Genomic DNA, 21,152 nt, shown 5'->3' with positions numbered 1-21,152 from the left:
GTTCACGTCCTTTGTAGGGACATGGATGAAATTGGAAATCATCATTCTCAGTAAACTATCGCAAGAACAAAAAACCAAACACCGCATATTCTCACTCATAGGTGGGAATTGAACAATGAGAACACATGGACACAGGAAGGGGAACATCACACTCTGGGGACTGTTGTGGGGTGGGGGGAGGGGGGAGGGATAGCACTGGGAGATATACCTAATGCTAGATGACGAGTTGGTGGGTGCAGCGCACCAGCATGGCACATGTATACATATGTAATTTACCTGCACATTGCGCACATGTACCATAAAACCTAAAGTTTAATAATAATAAATAATAATAAAAGAAAAAAAAAAAAAAAAAAAAAATGGCAGAGTTTAACTGGTATATAATCTACTAGGGACACTCAACCAGTATGGAAAAAATGCCTCAAGTGAGCATGTACACTTCAGTAAACACACTGCTCATGCTTCCCCCGGCCCCCACAAAGTGCAGGCAGGCCACTGCACATGCAGACAGCCCACCCCAAGGGAAGAATCAGGGGAGTAGAGATGCAGACTCTGGGATAATGCCGATGCATAAAACCCCAAGTCAAAGGTCAAACCACACACTTGACTCTCTCAAGTTGCCCGCTTGGCCCTCTTCCAAGTGTACCTTACTTCCTTTCATTCCTGCTCTAAACTTTTTAATAAAGTTTCACTCCTGCCTCAGTCTCTCCCTCCAAACTTGCCTCAGTCTCTCCCTCCACCTTATTGCCCTTGGTTGAATTCTCCCCTCTGAGGAGGCAAGAACTGAACTTGCTGCAGACCTGTACAGATTTGCAGCTGCTAACATATTTTGGTGCCATGTGACTCAGACACATTCCCGGTGGTTACAAGCTCAGTGTAATTACAAGTGTCTTTATAAGTGGAAGAAGGGAGCAGGGGAGAGAGAGGTGAAAATGTGACATTGGAAGCAGAAATTGGTCATTTAATGTAAGAAAGTCTCAATCTGCCTATGTTGTCTTTAATGATGTAGGAAGCGGATTGTGAAACAAGGATTGTGGGCAATCCTCAGAAGCTGAAGATCAAGGGAACAAATTCTCCCTTAGAGGCTCCAGAAAGGAACATAGTCCTGTTGACACTTTGGTTTTAGCCTAGTGAGACCAATTTTAACCTCTTACCTCAAAAACAGTATTGTTGTTTAAGCCACCAAGTTTGTGGTAACTTGTTACAGCAGCCATGTGAGACTAACACAAGGTTGGACTCACTTTCAGGTTAAAAAACGGCAGCCTGTTCTGACATCCGTTCTAAAGTTTTCCATATTCATTTTCTTCATCTCATATCTCCTCCAGCTCTTTCCTCACAGAACTTCTACCTTTAAGGTGATCCTATATCCTCCCTTCTCCAACACCTCCCTCTTTTATCTTCTTTCTTCCCCATTTCTACCCTCCATTGCACTATTCCCCTGTTTCTCTTTTCTTCTTTTCCGATCTCCCATTGTTTACCCATCTTCCATATTTTCCATTTCCCACATACTTATACTTTCTTGGAGGGAGGCGGAAGTCAGCGGTGGAAAGTAGGCAGTGTAAGGATGTCTGAGTACCTGTTGTACATTTTTGTTTTTAGAAAGGGATTTCACCAAGCTGCAGCACTTGCCTTGAGCAATCAATGAATGTAAACTTTCCAGCAAAGATCTGCAGAACAATAGGAAAAATACATGGCTCCTGGCAACTCAGCCGCATGAAAACACAAGTTCAGTTGCAATTTGCTCCTATCTGTAACTCTTCATCTTACTGGAAAGTGCTGCTCCATTAAGGCATTTCTTAGAGTGGTGTTCTCAAAATGCAGAGGTTTCTATCCAAAGATTCTGTCTGTTCAGGATTCAATTCTATCTACACAGGATGGAAATTTTGCAAGTTTCCTTTAATTAAAAAATACTAAATATAAAAATCCTACAAGAAACTGAAAAGAGGAGATTAAAAAAAAACAAGATGTACTAAACTGGATGCTGACTATTGGGAAATTGAAGCCAAGTGTAAGTTGTAATTGTAAAGTATTATGCAAATTTTAAACAACATTGAGAGTTTGGCCAAGGGGTCAATCTGGGTAAAAGTGGTATGAAAAGTGATCAATCCTTCTTTTCCTGCCATTCTGTTATTGCTAATACGTAGCAGTTCAAAAAATGCAGAAGTTTCATGCCTCTGAGAGGATGCTAAGCAAAATGTTTCAAATGGCACATTTCCCAACTGTTCATAAAAATTAGTAAAGGATAATAATTGAAATGGCTTATATTTTAATTCATATTTTGTGACCCAACCCCTAGAATGAGAAACAGCCAGAAGGATATATGTAATAGTTTTGCTCATAATCACAGAGGCAGAAAATGAGTCCTTTTCACAGAAGTCAAGAGGCGACAGCCAGACCCTAGAAAGCTGATGTTGTAACTGGACATCCAAGAAAAGAGCAAAGATTTGTGACAGATTGTCAGGGATGGAGGGACAATAGGAGTTAATTCTGCTGAGAGGTTTTTCTAATTCTGTAGGGTTTAAGTCACTTTATGTTAAAGATGGCATTAATGATCCCCACAGGGAGAGATTTTAGGGGATCACAGGGAAAGTGGACAAACAGTACTTGAAGTCTAGCCAGGGAAGAGGAATTGCTGGTCTTTAGCTCTGGTCTTGAAGAAGAAGCCACGATTGTGAAGTATTATTTACCCTTAGAATAAAAGCTATACTTTTCATCATGACCCTTGTCTCTGTCTATTCCCTCAGCTTCATCCTACACTACCCAGACCCTGTTCTCCATGCTTCAGTCATACTAGCCTTCTTTCTGTTCCAAAAGTTCAGTAATTTTAAACCACTCCTTGATTCATTTGTTTGTATCTATGAATATAATCAATATAATATAAGCTCTTTGAAGGTAGGAACCTGCCTGTCTTGGTCATGACCGTATAGCCCACGTATGCTATAGTGGCCAACATATTACAAGTGCATCAAGAAATATTTGTTGAATGAATGAATGAACAAAGACCCACAATATGGCACTTACCATGGCCATGACCTAAAACACAAGGCATATATCCGAAGTCCTGAACATAAAATTTTACTGCAGCACCAGAGAGAAGTATATTAAGAATTATCTTTAAATTTTAATAATAAAGTCTGTGAATATAGCCTTTTCTCCTCAGGATAATGTAAACATCTTTTTATAGTTTCTTTTTTGATTTTCCAAATGAATCTATTTGCTGTTTCCCACAGATGTTTATGAGTTTATGGGCTCCCTTCTCTGCTTGCTTCTTTGTACTTTGCTGAAATTATGGAGTGGCAACTTCGGCATTGCATTGGCCTTATACAAGATTATATTCATCTGGGCAGTGGGAAAATCATATCATCAAATATTAAGCAGTCAGACCTTATATCTAACTCAGGAAGCCGGCTCTTTGGAATGGAATAGGCAGTAGAAAATGCATGCCCCAAAGACACACTGGCAATCAGTTCTGGACCTTCAAGCACAGCTGTGTAGAAGGGATCTAGAGCGCTCACTAATGTAACTTGTTAAGTGCTCCTTCAGGGGCCACCATCGTATGTAACTCATGTCAGTGCTGAGGCCGAGGTCCTTCAGTATTGAAGTAGAGAGTCTTCAGAGCCTGGGGTGTGTCTCCTCCCAAGCAACAGCTACGTCCAGGGACAAATCGACTTCACATTTAGTGTCTCTCATCAAGGGAAAAGGACAGACAGAGAATGACGAGGGATGAAGAGAAGAAAGAAAGGAATAAGAGCAGGGAATGAAGATGTGACAGAAAAGAGGCAGATGATTTTTAAAAAGGACAAAGAGAATAAAATGAGAAAGAGGAAAAATACAAAACAAGAGAACATCAAATGAAAAATGAGGGCAGAAAAGTGTTAAAGAAAACAATGCAAATGAATGGAGAAAGCTGCAAATGTCTCTGTATGCTGACTGGGTGGTGCCTGTGGTTGCTTTCTTGTCACTTCCAAGAAAAGTCTGGAAATTCACTCAGAATTTTGAGTTGCCTTCAGGTTCACACATTTTCGGTAAGGAATTAGATGAAAGTGCAAGATGCTGCCTTAAATTTACTTGTTAGTTTATTTCCAGGAATCTTAAGATCATCCTGGGGCCTGGGAAGAAGCCTGTCAGTGAAACCCTCACCAAGTATTTCACTCAGGAGAAATCCAAGTGCAGGGCTTGTCAAAGGGAGGAAAATCCTTAAAGTGGAGGAGACAGTTAGCTGAGAGTCTCAGGTGGATACTCATTCTATAATGTACCACTGACCCAGTCCCCTGCCTGTGGTATCATGAGAAGAGGGAGGCTTTCAAGAGATCAGCACACCTCTGGGTGTATCTTGAAGTATGCCAGGCTCTGCTGCCTAACTCTGGGTGTCGTGTCTGGAAGAGGTGCACTAGGGATGGCAGGCACAGAGGGATGGACACAGGCAATTGGCTTCCTGAAGGGTGCTCCCACCTTTTGGTCATCTTAGGTTTCCAGCCACCTTCTACTCCTGCCACCCCAAGCATATTTCTAGAAGTCAACCACCAACTGCGTGGTGACCATGAAAAGATCATTTTGTTCATGTGGAAGTACTCTATAATTTATCACCTAAACTAGAGCACATTATTTGAAAGTGAGGGAGGGTGCTGTGGATGATTAAGTTAGGCTGAGAGTTGTGAACAGGACCATTCTAGGCAGGCTGGAGTGCATTCTCACTGTACTCATGAGACTTCCTACGCCAATCACAATGGATTGGAACAAGGGTTGTTACCTGCCATTGAAAAGCCAGTCTAATAGCACTCTTTTGCTAGGGATTTTAGAACTGGTAGTAAGTAGGACTGTCCCTGTCTTTCTGATGAATAAAGCTATTCTGGCAGTTATGCCAACCTGTCAGTGGCCATGTTTTCTACATTGTGTCCTGGAGAGACTGAGGGGGCAGATATGGAGTCAAGGCAAAAGAACCCGGAGCAACATGTAATCTGCATATGTGGTGCCCAGGTTCCTGTATTCCACCTCCATGATTTCTTGAATGTTCTCTTTTCTGTAACAACTAGTTGCCCTTTGGAAAAGAGAAGGAGGTGGTGAAAGATAGCAGAAAGATTGAGAATATGTTCCAAAGAGACTAACTTCACACTCACCAACACTCACACTCACCTGTGCTTACACATCAATGACTTCCAAGTTAGCCTGAGCTCTCTCCTATGTCCATCAATTCAACACTGAACAAAAATGTTTTGAGAGCCTGTTATGCTTCCATTCCTGCGATGAAATGGTGAATAGAAACAGAATGAACCATTTATCTTGCCTCTTGCAATTTGCATTCTAGGTTGGAAAAACAGAAAATGAACAAGTAGATAAATTAGATAATTCCAGGTAGCAAAAAGTATTAACAAAATAAGTTGGGGTAATGGGATAAAAAGTGACTAAGCAAATAATGTATTATGCAGTTTATAACATGTGCATAAGTAAAATGCATAACAATAGCAGAAAGGTCTGGAGAGGAGAAATGGAAGTATACTGTTATAAGGTTCTCATATAATATGTGAAGAGTATTTCCTGTGGCTAAGGTGGTCAGAGAAGCCCTCTTTCAGGAGGTGACATTTGAACTAGCACCTTATTAATGAGGAGTATTATTTTAATTGGCTCCATGGTATGTCCAACCATGGGAAAAGAATTTGAAACTCATTTCAAAAACTCAACGGAGCAGCATATTCTTCCCTAACTCTAATTCTCTTCTTCTAGGTCTCAATAATATCACTATCCAATTCACCTTCCAAAAGGATTATCAGTATCTTGGTATGTCCTCAATACCCTCAATTTCCCAAGGTCAGGAAGCATTTTTAGGTTCTTCACCACTGTGTTTCCAGGGGCTTACACAGTGCCTGACACAGGGTAAGCTCCAACGTATCTTTTTGTTGACTCAACACATTTGATTATGGAAACTACCTTTATTGGTTTTCTGTTTTCTATAGGATAGAAGCTAAACCATTTATGAATTAATCCCATCTCCTCTATACATCTTCACCTGCAATCACTTTGAATTGACTGTATCCTGTGCATGCTGTGTTCTTTCACAGTCCAATCTCTTTACACCTGCTATGTTGAATGCCTAGTTCGTCTGAAAACAAAAAACAACCCACAAAATCTATCATGCTGAGAACACAGCTGAAGTATCCTCCCTTTATGGAGACCTCCTCTAATTTATAACTGTATTTACATATCACTAGACTTTATAGCACCGGCGTTATGTATTTCTATTATGCTGTTTCACTCATTGTGAATTGCTTTAGGTAAGAAATTTGATTCCTCACATTACTAGGAGCCCAATAATTATAGCAGTGCTAGGCACAAAAGTAGATGCTCAATAAATGCTAACTGAAGAGAGAACATGAGATTTCTGCTGCCTTACTTCTAAAAATAAATTGATCCAACAGATGTGTGCCTTTGATAAATCATTGTGATGGTTAATACTGAGTGTCAACTTGACTGAATTGAAGGATACAAAGTATTGATCCTGGGTGTGTCTGTGAGGGCACTGCCAAAAGAGATTAACATTTGAGTCAGTAGTCACACTGACTATACAAGCCATTTCAAAGTAAATTAAAAATATTAGAGTTAATTTACACACTTCATTTTATGAGGCAAACGTGACTTTGGTTGTCAAATATGATGTCATGGGCAAAAATAAAAACCCATACATAATGATAGTCTAACCTATGACAATACAAAACTATTTTTTCAAGCTTATCTTAACCAATCTACTACTCTGCTTATCAACATGATCAAAACAACTTGTTCTTTAAATATTAATAGATGGCAGCTTTAACACAAACATAAGAATAAGATTTAAATCCCTCTGTGCCAGTTCACTTATCTCCAAAATGGGAATATATCTCATGCATACCCACCTTTTTATGAGAATTAAGTGAGTTAATCTATGTAGAGTTCTGTAAAATAGTGCCTGACACTTATTAAATGCTAAGCTGTATTAGAAGTCATTACTGGTAGTAGCAATCATAGTGATAGTCATAAGCACTTGTGTGTTTTATACATTGTTCTAATTATTTTACATATTTTAATTTATTTTATCATTTCAACTACTCAGTGAGGAAGGTACTAATATATGCTTTTTAATAAAAAAGATTTCTAATTCATTTTTTAAGGCTATTTCCTAAGCCTTAATTTTCCTAAAGTGTCATAGCTAGAAAGTGCTAAAACTGAACCTGAATTTGTACAAGTCTCTCTCTAGAAGTTCACACTTGAACATCTAGTTATAGTGTCTCAGAGTAGAAGGAACAAAGCTTTTAGAACTGAGCCTTCTATTCATTAAAATCTCACTATATTTATTTGTTTTAGTCACCAAATGACTAATATACCATACTAATTCCCACAATTAGCAATATGTAACAGTATAAAGCATATACATATTACATTTTTACATGTATTTTTATACTATATAGGTTTATATATTACTAGGTAAAACATAATTATAATAATAAATAACCAAATAAAATAAATTGTAGTTTTAAAAGTATATAAATAGATGTTACATTATGTGCATTATAGATCATATAAAAGTGAAAACAATGACATAAACATAAAATAACCCATGTTTATATTTTAAAATAATTTTTAAATTTCTACATATTAAATATACATCACACCATTTCAAAAAGTAAATATTTTATTAATAATAAAATTTCCATAAGAACAATGTGTTTTAATATACATATTATTTTTGAAAAATATTTGTTTGACTCTTAGTGATGTAAAAATTCAAAAGTCTGGTGTTCGGTTTATTTTGGTTCTTGGTTTTATGCCTATAGTATCTAAAAAAAGATAGCTCCCAAAGATTCATGAATCCAGATGTGGTTGTGCATAATTAATCACAACATCATTTATCATCCACATTATGCAGTGGTATTTGCAGAAATTGGACTTGTATATTTCCATGAATCCTGAAGTCAATCAGCAGTTCCTACACACTAATGAGAAAATATTTCATTTTGATATTTTAACAAATTGGCTTAACACTCACTGAAATTCTGTATTTGGAAAGTTTCTAAATACAAGAAAATTCCAACTGTAAGTTTTTGTGTGTGTGTGTTTGTATGCACACATACAGATTTTATGATTTTATTTTATTTATTTAACCGGTTTATTAGGTATACTTAGTCATTTTATGATTTTAGCGGTCACATTTGGGTTTACAGTATGCTTCATTAACTTAGCACAGCCTACCTTTGAGTGTTACAGCACTTCACATGTTATATGTATAAGAACCTTACAACAGTAGACTTCCATTTGTCCTACTGGTCTTTCTTCTATTGTTATGCATTTTATTTATAAACTTATAAATTGCATAATACTTCTTTGCCTTAAATGATAAATTACCTTATAAAGAGATTTTATAAAACAAGAAAATATCTTTTATATTTACCACATATCTAACAATTTCCAGTGGTTTCTATTATTTTATGTAGATCTTATTTCTATCTCATACATTTTTTCTTCTGTCATTAGGAATTTAACCCTTTTTATAGTGTAGGTCTGCTGGTGATAAATTATTTCAGCTTCCATAAGCCTGCAAAAAAGTAGTTTGCCTTCGTTATTGCAAATATTTTACTGGGCATAGAATTTTAAGTTGACAGTTTTGTTTTGTTTTGTTTCTTTCAGTACTTTGAAAATATTCCTTCACTGTCTCCTACCTTATGTTGTTTCTAAGGAGAAGTTTAACATCTTTTTTCTTTCTTTTTTTGGTTCATATTTTTGTTTCTTATCTAAGAAATCTTTGCCTAATCCAGATAACTAATATTAAAATGTAAAACCTAAACCTATAAACCTTATAGAAGACAATATAGGAGAAATTCCTATGACCTGGGTATTTTTTTGCCTTTTGAGTCACTATGAGTCAGAATATAAAAAGGCAAGCTACAATTAGGGGAAATACAACTAATGCAAATACCTTTAGCCAGAACATATAAAGAATATTTAAATCTAAATATAAACACATATTTTTAAAGCAACTAAAAATAAACAGAAAAAGATTTGAACAGAAATTTTACCAGTAAAGAATTTTGAATGTCAAATAGGCTAAAGATTAGCAACATCATTCAACATTAGGAAAATGCAAACTATGGCTATAATGATAGACTGCTATTATACTACACAGTCACTAGTTATTAGAACAGCTAAAATTGAAGACTCATTGCATATTGGCAATGATCTGGAGTAACTGACACTCTCAGATATTTGTTAATGGGAATGTAATTTTATAGTTTCTTATAAAGTTAAATACGCACTTGCAATACTAGAGGCAGGAATCCTACTCCCAGGTACTGATCCAAATGAAATAAAAATTCATGTCTACACAAACAGCTTACAAAAATGTTTATAGATTATTTATCAAAAGTAACCCGAAGTCAGACATGACTCAAATTTCCATTCAGCTGGTAGACGAGTAAATCACTCGTGGCATATCCACACAATTAAAGGGAATAAACTAATGATGCATGAACCACATGAATAACTCTCAAAACTTTGTACGTAATAAAAACATATGAAGTTAGCTGCCAATTTTTAAAAGAAGAAAATAAATTTTAAAAGCCACACATAAAAGGCTACATTCTGCATGGTCCCATTTACATTAAATTCTAGAAAGGTCAAATCTATGATGACAGCAAGCAAATCAGAGGTTAACTGGGCCTGGGATGGGGTGAGAGTACTGACTGCAAAGAAGCGTAAGAAAAACTTGGGGAGTAATAGATATGTTTTATATCTTGCCTTTGGTGACGTCAACACACATGCTTGGATTTGTGAAAACATCAAGTTATAAGACTAAAACTGACACATTTTATTAGGTTATTCAAAGATAAAGCCTCTTTTTTCAAAACAGATAAAACCCAGTATAAAGTAAGCAAATACCCCAAACCACACATATACAAAAATAAAAGGCAAACCTCCAACTGAATGATGACTTCTTAGAACACCATGAAATGGAATCCTCCAGACGTTCTATTATTAAAAAATAATAGAACATACTTAATTAGGTTTTACAGGGATGCAAAGATTGATTTCATACTAAAAAATGTACTACAGGGTTTGTCTTCTATAAGAAATCAAAAAAGGAACATCATAGGATATTCTCACTACCTTCTGAAAGGAGTTGGGTCAAATTCTGTATTCATGAATTTAGGTAAGGATAAAAGAATTATTCACACACCCAGTCAATTGAGATGATTATGCTTGCTTCCACTAATGTCAGGAATAAGACAAAAATGTAATACTTCTTTACAACAGTTGTACTGGAAGTACTTGCTCATGCAATAAAAATAAAATAAAAGGAAGCATAAACGTTAGAAATAAAGGGATGGAGGAAAATCTACCAAGCAAACTGAAAACAGAAAAGAGCAAGGATTGCAACCCTAAGTTCAGACAAAATAGATTTCAAACCAACGAGAATTTAAAAAAAAAGACCATGAAACCCATTACATAATGGTAAAGTGTTCAATTCAACAAGACCTAGCTATCCTAAATATATATGCACCCAACACAAGAGTGTCCAGATTCATAAAGCAAGTTCTTAGAGACCTACAAAGAAACATAGACTCTCACACAATAATAGTGGGAGACTTCAACATTCCATTGACAGACTAACAGTATTAGACAGATCATTGGGGGGCAGACAATTAACAAAGATATTCAGGACCTAAACTCAGCATTGGACCAAATGGATCTACTAGACCTTAACAATATACATTCTTCTCGTTGCCCTATGGCACATACTCTAAAACTGATCACATAATTGGACATAAAACAATCCTCAACAGAGGCTGGGAGCAGTGGCTCATGCCTGTAATCCCAGGACTTTGGGAGGCCAAGGTGGGCGGATCACGAGGTCAGGAGATCAAGACCATCCTGGCTAACATGGTGAAACCCTGTCTCTACTAAAAATACAAAACAAAACAAAACAAAACAAAACAAAAATTACCTGGGTGTGGTGGGAGGCACCTGTAGTTCCAGCTACTCAGGAGGCTGAGGCAGGAGAATGGTGTCAACCCGGGAGCTTGCAGTGAGCCGAGATCGTGCCACTGCACTCCAGCCTGGGTGAGCGAGAGACTCCATTAAAAAAAAAAAAATTAACAAAGGTAAAACAATCAAAATCATACCAAACACACTCTTGGACCACAGCACAATAAAAAGAGAAGTCTGTGCAGCAAACCACCATGGCACATGTTTACCTATGTAACAAACCTACACATCCTGTACATGTACCATAGAACTTACAATAAAAGTAAAAAACAAAAGAATTTCACAAACACAGTGAAAACATCAAACAATAAAAATATCATAATATGCAAAAAAGACTATGAAAATTCCTTAAAACCATGCAATAACTGGAAATTAAATAGCATGCTCCTGAATGACTTATGAGTAAATAATGAAATTATGGCAGAAATCAATAAGTTCTTTGAAAATAACGAGAACACGAATACAACATACCAGAAACTCAGACACAGCTTAGGCAGTGTTAAGAAGGAAATTCAGAGCATTACATGCCTACATCAAAAAGTTAGAAAGATCTCAAATTAACAGCCTAACTTCACAACTAGAAGAATTAGAGATGCAAGAATGAAGCAACCTCTAAGCTAGCAGATTATGGAAAATAAAAATCAGAGCTGAGCTGAAGGAAATGAAACATGAAAAACCATTCAAAAGATCAGTGAATCCAGGCATTGGTTTTTTTGAAAAAAAATAATAAAATAGATAGGCCACTAAGTTGACTGACAAAGAAGAAAAGAGAGAAGATACAAATAAACATAATTAAAAATGATGAAGGGAATGTTACTACTGACATCACAGAAATAAAAACAACCATCGGAAACTACTACAAACGCCTTTACACACACAAACTAGAAAACCTAGAAGAGATGGATACATTCCCAAACATATACACCTTCCCAAGACCGAGCTAAGAAGAAATTGATTCCCTGAACAGACCAATAATGAGCTCTGAAATTGAGTCAGTAATAAATAGCCTACCAACCAAAAAAGCCTGGAACCTGAGGGATTCACAGCCAAATTCTGCCAGGTGTACAAAGAAGAAAAGGTAACATTCCTACAGAAACTGTTCCCAAAAATTGAGGGGTGACTCTTCCCTAACTCACTCTACGAGGCCAGTATCATCTTGATACCACAACCTTGGAGAGACACAACAAAAAAAGAACATTTTAAACCAATAACTCTGATGAACATTGATGCAAATATCCTCAACAAAATATTTGCAAACTGAATCCAGCATCACATTAAAAAGCTAATTCACCATGATCAAGTAGGCTCATGCCTAGTGCAAGATTGGATCAACATACACAAATCAATAAATGCTATTCATCACACAAGTAGAGCTAAAGACGAAACCACATGATTAACTCAATAGACACAGAAAAGGCTTTTGATAAAATTCAATACCACTTCATATTAAAAACTCTTAATAAGCAAGGTATTAAAGGAACATACCTCAAAATAATAAGAGCCATTTATGAGAAATCTACAGCCAACATTATACTGAATGGGCAAAAGCTGGAAGCATTCCCCTTGAAACCCAGCATGAGACAAGGATGAACTCTTTCACCACTGCTATTCAGCATAGCATCGGAAGTCCTGGCCAGAGCAATCAGGCAAGAGAAAGAAAGAAAAGGCATCTGAATAGGAAGAGAGGAAGTCAAACTCTCTGTTTGCAGACATGATTCTAATCAAGAAAACCCCATAGTCTCAGCTCAAACACTCCTTCAGCTGATAACTTTGGAAAGTTGCAGGATACAAAATCAACGTACAAAAATTACTAGCATTTCTCTACACCAACAACAGCCAAGCCGAGAGACAAGTCAGAAATCAGAAAGGCAATCCCGTTCACAATTGCCACAAAAAGAATAAAATACCTAGGAATACAGCTACCCACGGTGGTGAAAGATCTCTACAATGAGAATTACAAAACACTGCTCAAAGAAACCAGAGAAGACACAAACAAATGGAAAAGCATCCCCTGCTCATGGACAGGAAGAATCAATATAATTAAAATGGCTATATTGCCCAAAGCAATTTACAGATTCCATGCTATTTCCACCAAACTACCAATGACATTCTTCACAGAACTAAAAAATACTATTTTAAAATTCATAAGGAGCCAAAAAAAAAAAAAAGCCAGAATAGCCAAGGAAATTCTTAGCAAAAAGAACAAAGCTGGAGACATCATGATACCTGACTTCAAACTATACTACAGGGCTACAGTAAACAAAATGGCATGATACTGGTACAAGAACAAACACATAGACCAATGGAACAGAATAAAGACCCCAGAAATAAGGCCGCACATCTACAATCTTCTAATCTTCAACAAAGCTGGCAAAAATAAACAATGGGGAAGAGACTCCCTATTCAATAAATGGTGCTGGGATAACTGTCTAGCCATATGCAGAAGATTGAAGCTGGACCTTTACTTACACCATACACAAAAATAAAATCAACTGAAGATGCATTGTAGATTAAATGTAAAACCCCAAAGTATATAACCCTGAAAGACAACCTAGGAGATAATATCCTGGATATAAGAACAGGCAAAATTTCATGATAAAGATAACAAAAACAATTGCAACAGGAGCAAAAATTGACAAGTGGCATCTAATTAAACAGGAGCTTCTACACAGCAAAAGAAACTATCAACAGAGTAAACAGATTACTTTCAGAATGGGAGAAAATTTTTGCAAACTACACATCTGAGAAAGGTATAACATCCAGCATCTATAAGGAACTTAAACAAATTTACAGGAGAAAAACAAATAGCCCCATTAACAAGTGTGCAAAGAGCATGAACAGACACTTCTTAAAAGAAGACATACATGCGGCTGGCAAGCATATGAAAAAAGCTTAATATCACTGATTATTCGAGAAATGCCAATCAAAACCACAATGAGATACTATCTTACATCAGTCAGAGTGGCAATCATTAAAAGTCAAAATAGATGCTGGCAAGGTTGTGGAGAAAAGGGAACACTTACACACTGTTGGTGGGAGTGTAAATTAGTTCAACCATTGTGGAAAGCAGTATGGTAATTCTTCAAAGAACTAAAAGCAGAACTACCATTTGACCTAGCAAGCCCATTACTGGGTATACTCCCAGAGGAATAGAAATCATTCTATCCTAAAAACATATACACATGAATGTTCATTGCAGCACTATTAACAATAGCAAAGACATGGAATCTACCTAAATGCCCATCAGTGACAGATTGGATAAAGAAAATTTGATACATATACACCATAAAATACTATGCAACCATAAAAAGGAACAAGATCATGTCTTTTGTGGGAACACAAATGGAGCTGAAAGGTATTATGCTTAGTAAACTAATACAGGAACAGAAAAATATATATTGCATGTTCTCACTTATAAGTGGGAGCTAAATGATAAGAACTTATGAATACAAAGAAAGAAACAACAAAAACTGGGGTCTACTTGAGGGGAGAGGGTGAGAGGAGGGAGAGGAGCAGAAAAGATAACTATTGAGTACGGGACTTAATACCTGGGTGATGAAATAATATGTGCAACAAATCTCCATGACATGTGTTTACCTGTGTAACAAACCTTCACATGTACCCCCAACATAAAATAAAAGTTAAAATATAAAAATAAAATAATAAAAAATAAAAACTATTAGGTTGCACTAAAAACAATGTTGCAAATGTCATTGTAGATAATTTTTTGCGTAACAAGAAAATCCAAGCTAATCAGCTGAAAAATTAGTATTCCTTCCATGTAAAGTTCTAAAAGTGGTTAGGCAAAAGTTCAACAGACATAAATTCGGAATTTTCTCATACTCTAGAAGTAGCTAATTAGGAAAGAAAAATTTGGAGAACAAATTTTATACATAATGTCAACAAAAGACTTAGATATCACCCTAAATAGAAATGTACAGAAACTATGACTCTTATTTAAAAAAATCCAAAAAGTGCCAAAAATATGACAGATATAGAATGTTCCCCTGCCAAAAGACTTAATATTTTTATATAAATTATTTATTTTTAAATATATTTACAGAAAATGTGAAAATAGTATGCGAATTCCCATGTACCCTGTACCGAGTTTCCTCTGTTGTTAAGATCTTACCATAGCATAGTACACTTAAACTTATTATTTAGAAAATATCTATTTTCTACTTATAGTTGACAAAGCCATTTGAATCACAAATATCCCAATAGAATGTCTTCTCTGGAAGACCTAACAGTTTGATTCTAAAAGGTATTTAGAAGAGCGATGGTGAAAAAATATCTAACATAGTTTTGAAAATGGAAAATACAAATTATTGATTTTAAAAACATAAAAAAATTAAAATGCTGATATAAAAACACTATAATTACAACTACGGTCTTCATGTGTAGGACTAACAGTTCAATACAGGAGAACAAATAATCCAAAAAACAAAAACAAGTAAAATTTATTATATGATTAGTGTAATCTCTAATAATGAACCTATATCTGTGAAATCCTTGTTTAAATATAAACCACAATAAAAATGAATAAAAAGTATCAGCATATACCTCTGAATAGTTTTCTACCCTATGTCATTTTTTCGACTAAACAACATTGAGAAGGAAAATGATTTTTCTTCTACTTTGGTTCTGTCTTTGACAGTTAATAACTAATATTTAGCATTTTGTTTCATTTACAAGTATTCATTAACAAAATATTAGTAAGCTTTAAATGGTATACAAGAAAAAGAAGAGACTAAAACCTACAGTATAGGCACCAACAAGCCTTTTATTGACAGAAAGACAACAAAACTGTAAATATTAAAATTGAATACCTTCTTTATGAGAAAAGATACTATGTAGCCACAAAAAAAAAAGGAGATCATGTCCTTTGCAGGGACATGGATGGATCCTCAGCAAACTAACGCAAGAATAGAAAACCAACACCACATGTTCTTACTTATAATTGGGAGCTGAACAATGAGAACACATGGACACAGGGAAGGGAACAACACGCACTGGGGCCTGTTGAAGTGGGGATGTGAGGAGAGGGAGAACATCAGGAAAGATAGCTAAAGCATGTTGGGTTTAATACATAGGTGATGAGTTGATAGATGCAGCAAAACCCCATGGCACGCATTTACCTATGTAACAAACCTGCACCATGGCATGCATTTACCTATGTAACAAACCTGCACATCCTGCACATGTCCCGTGGAACTTAAAATAAAATAAAATAAAGAAATAAAACTTTAAAATAATTTTAGACATTATTTTTAAATAATTTTAAAATTTTAGGAAAATTTTAAAAATGACATATCAGAAGAGATGCAACAGAAGAATGGGCATTGGATATATTAATATATTATTTTATTAATTGAATATTGCTCTGATATGACAAAATGTTTATAATATATAGATGCGAGTATGTCAAATACCTAAATTATACCAAAAGAAATACAATTTTCCTGCTATTGAGAGAGTTAAATTTTCTGCCTATTAAAAATGCAAAATGATATCAGAAAGAAGTTAATTGATTTAGAGATAAATACACAGTTATAAAATTATGTGCAGGAAATATACAGTAGAAAAGTAATTTAAAATTATAAACAAAATGATATTAAATGATTTGTTGATATCAAATTCAAGTTAGAAATGTCTAAAAAGGAGAAAAGAGCTAATTGAATTCAGGAAAGAAAATGAAGTAAGAGATATTAGCTCAGCAATGAAGATTAAATTACATGGTGACCAAAGAAGAATTAATTCAATACAGTAAGTGGAACATTAGAGAAATGAATAAAAATATCCAAGAGAAAAATGAAATAAAGAAGCAAAAATGATGAGACAGAAAGTGATACATAGGGAAAGTAAGTTAAGATTATCAGAGAGAGATAGGTGAGGAGGTAGACAGATAGATAACAGATAGATAAGGAGAGGGAGAGATATATATCACTGCTCAAAACTAGTGATGAAGATAAAATCATAGAAGTAGCCAGAAAAAAAAAGGTAAGGATGCCGGCTAAATACAGAGCTATAAACATAAAGATGATGGCAGATTTCTCATCATCTTTAAAAATCTTTTAAACACTAAAAGAAAAAGAAATCCATTGAACAAGAATCCTACACCTTTTGAAAATATCCTTCAAAAATAAAGGAAAAATTAAGTCTCTCTTCAGGGAACCAAAGGGTGAAAGACTTAATCACCAGCAAACCTGTATTACAAAAAAATGTTAAAGGAAGTCCTTCAGACAAAAGGCAAATAATATCAGAGGAAAATAAAGATTTACATAAAAGACAAATGAAAACCAGAAATGGTTACTATGTGGATAAGCATAGAATGCATTTTTCTTGTTATTTAAATATTTTTAGAGGATGATTACTATTTGAACAAAATATAATAACAAAGTAGTGTGGAGTTTGTAACAAATGCTAAAGTAAAATGAATGGCAAAAACAGGAATAGAGCAGAGAGTGGGAAAATTGAAGAATGGTGTTGTGTTCTGATACTATACATGAAGTGGCATGTCACTTAAATGCAGACAGCAATAAAGGAAAGATGTATATTCTAAACTCTGACAGCCAGTAAAATAACAAAACAAAAACTGATGGCTAGTAAGCCAACATGGAGATAAACAGAATCACAAATAATATTCGATTCATCCAAAAGAGGGAAGAAAAAGAGGAAGTAGTAGATAAAACAGATGAGACAAACAGAAAACAAATAAAATAGTAAATTTAAGCTGAAACATATCAATAAACACATTCAATATAAATGATCTTAACCAATGGCATTCCTGCACAAACACAAAGCAACAATTGTTAGACTGGATGAAAAAGCAAGATCAAAATATATGCTGCCTACAAAAAGACTTCCTTTAAAGATAATAACACAAATAAGTTGAAAGTAAAGAGAAGAAAAAAAAATCAAGCTAAAAATAAATAAAGGAAAGCAGAAGTAGCTGTATTAGTATTTGATAAAGTAAATTTCAGTGCAAAGAATATTACCAGGGATAAATAAGTTTATGTCACATAATAAAGGAGTCAATTTGTTAAGAAAAAATTACAATTCTAAATGTTTATGCACCTAATAAAAGAGCTTCAAAATATACAAAGCAAAAACTAATAATCTAACTGTAAAGATCAACAAATCCACAATTTCAGTCAGACACTTCAATATCCTTTACTCAATAATTGATAGAACAACTAGGTAGACATTCTGTAAGGGTGTAGAAGACTTGAACAATCCTAGAAAAATTTGACCTAATTCACATTTATACCACATGCCACCCCACAGCAGTAAAATATTCATTCATTTCAAGTGTACATAGAAGATTTATCAAGATAGACCATATTCTGGACCATAAAACTGTTCTCAATAAATTTAAAATGATTCAAGTCATGCAAAGTACGTTCTCTGACCACAATGGAAACACATTTGAGAAAAAATAACAAAAAGTCATTTGGAAATGACTTCAAATATTCAGAAATTAAATAAGTCTAAACAGTGAATAAGTCAAAGTGTAAACCAAAAGGAGAATTAGAAACCTTTTTTAACTTGATGAGAACAAAAATGTAACATATCAGAATTTGTGAGATACTGCTAAAGCAGTGCTTAATGAAAAATTTGTAACACTACAAATATTAGAAAAGAACAAGGACCTCAAATCAATGACTTCAACTTCTACTTTAGGAAACTAGAAAGAGGAAATAAAGCCCAAAACAGCAAAATAATGTTTAGCAGGTTTTTTTAAACATTATATATACACCTAACTTGTGATCCAGCAATTCTCATCCTAAGCATTTCCCCAAAAGATATGAAAGCATATTTTTACACAAACATTCATAGAAGCTTTATTTTGTAATAGCCAAAAATTGAAACAAATGTCTATTAACAGATTAATAGATAATCAAATTGTTGTAAATCCATACAATACAATATTGCTCAGCAATAAAAAGGAAGTAATTGCTGAAACAAGAAATAACATGGGTAAATTTCAAAATAATTATGCTGTTGGAAAAAAGCCAGATGCCCCTCCCCAAGAAAATCCCCAAATACTGTGCTATTTCATTTATATAAAATAAAATAAAAATCATATAAATAAGCCATGAAATAGTGACAGGAAGGAATTCAGTGATAGAAACAAATGGTGACAGAAAGCATAAGAGGCTGAGTGGATCTGGGAGGTTTAAGAGGGAAGTATTATCAAAGGGTACTTTTGGAGGTGATTAATATGTTCATTATCCTAAGTGTGGTAATAGTTTCACAAGTGTACACATATTTAAAAAAAAAAAAAAAAATTTATCAACTGTGCACTTCAAATAGGTGCAGTTTATCACATGTCAATTAAACATCATAAGAAGCTGTTATAAATATTGTAAAACTAGCAAAAGTAGGAAGTATCTCCATGACTTAGAGTAAGCAAAGATGTTTCTGGGAGACTACAAAAAGCACTAACCTACAACAGTCCCCAACGTGTGATGTTCCCCTTCCTGTGTCCATGTGTTCTCATTGTTCAATTCCCACCTATGAGTGAGAACATGCGGTGTTTGGTTTTTTGTCCTTGTGATAGTTTGCTGAGAATGATGGTTTCCAGCTTCATCCATGTCCCTACAAAGGACATGAACTCATCCTTTTTTATGGCTGCATAGTATTCCATGGTGTATATGTGCCACATTTTCTTAATCCAGTCTACCATTGTGGGGTGGGGGGAAGGGGGAGGGATAGCATTAGGAGATATACCTAATGCTAAATGACGAGTTAATAGGTGCAGCACACCAACATGGCACATGTATACATATGTAACAAACCTGCACGTTGTGCACATGTACCCTAAAACTTAAAGTATAATAATAATAAAATAAAATAAAAAGCACTAACCTACAAGACAGAGTTAAGACAATGAAAATGTAAGCCTTGGAGTGTAAGAAGATATTCATAAAACATATTTCCAACAAATAGACTTGTATCCAAAATACATAATTCTTAAAAATCATTAAGAAAAATATTGACAATGTAATAAAACTAGTGGAAAAAACTAATTTTACTTATTCTAGAATGACCAAGCAAGCTTTTACTTGATCCAAACATCCTGGAAATAATAAGCATATATTTATCATTATTTAATAAGAAAAATTTAAAAAATAAAATTACATGAAGGCACTGGAGAGTATTAAAAGCATCTATATCCAGAAGGGACTTAAAGCTTGGGAGAAGGGGCCAGTGCAATGAGTGAGAGAGAAGGTCAAAGTTTTACAGGACAGCTAAAACTCTAATAGAAGAAAGCAGTTTATCTGAGCTGAAAAGCCCGAGACAGAGTCTGAAGCAACCACAGCTATTAATACGAAAACCTGAATACAGAAACCTACAAAAAAAAAAAAAAAAAAAAAGCCAGACATGGGAGCAGTTGCAGAAAGAAAATGCAAGCAAGTGGCAGTTTAAACACTGCCCAAATCTCTGGCTTAACCCTCAACCACACATGCATAGCGCAGATTCAAAGCCATACAGTTAGAAGTTTTTAAAATCTAAACTTATATTGTGGTTGACAAACAAACAAACAAACAAAAAACAGAGTTATCAATTTGTGTCCAACCAAGTTAACGCTCTACAGAGGAATAGGCAAAATCCAGAGTCTCCACATGAGCACATTCACAGTGGACAGGATACAATAACAAAACAGCCTCAACAGAAAAAACAGTCAACTGAAACTGGCACCAAAAGATCTAAATGTTGAAATTAGCAAACAAAAATCCTAAATCAGCTGTTATAACTACATCTTATAAGTAAAAGAAAATGTACTTATACAAATAAAAACTTAGGAAATATAATCAGAAAAAATAGAATCTACAAAAATTCAAGTGGAAATTCTAAAACTAAACAATGTATTATCTAAAGTTAAGAACACACTCTATGGGTTTAACCTCATAATAGAATTATTAATTGCAGGACAGAAGGGGAAAATACTTAAAAGAAAGAGAGAGACAGAGACAGGGGGAGACTAGAGCAGAAAAAAATATTTGAAATTGTAATTTCTTCAATGTTTCCAATTTGGTGACATGTAATAAAGAGACAAACTCCATGTTTAGTGTTTAATTTCTGACTGTTTTTAAGCCCCACTCTGCTTCATCGGATTTCTGCCCATATTAAGGCAA

General features: G+C 34.8%; 1 long non-coding RNA gene across 2 annotated transcripts in view; it reads right to left on the bottom strand.

Annotated features, from left to right (window-relative positions):
- Positions 1-339: 339 nt before the first annotated feature.
- LOC103891639 (uncharacterized) overlaps positions 340-21,152 on the bottom strand; it is a 58,476-nt gene continuing 37,663 nt past the window's right edge. The window contains exons 2-5 of one of the 2 annotated variants that reach the window (XR_010141531.1): positions 10,970-11,097; positions 9,939-9,993; positions 8,420-8,563; positions 340-5,301 (exon numbers count right to left, since the gene is read on the bottom strand). This is a non-coding gene — a long non-coding RNA (uncharacterized LOC103891639). Of the gene's footprint in view, positions 5,302-8,419; positions 8,564-9,938; positions 9,994-10,969; positions 11,098-12,495; positions 12,676-21,152 lie in introns of those variants that run through there. The other variant, XR_010141532.1, reaches the window with a different exon arrangement.

The sequence above is a fragment of the Pongo abelii genome, chromosome 8 (assembly GCF_028885655.2).
Source record: "Pongo abelii isolate AG06213 chromosome 8, NHGRI_mPonAbe1-v2.0_pri, whole genome shotgun sequence".
Taxonomy (NCBI): domain Eukaryota; kingdom Metazoa; phylum Chordata; class Mammalia; order Primates; family Hominidae; genus Pongo; species Pongo abelii.
Note: the sequence above shows the minus strand (reverse complement) of the source record. Positions and strands in the feature narration are given on the sequence as shown.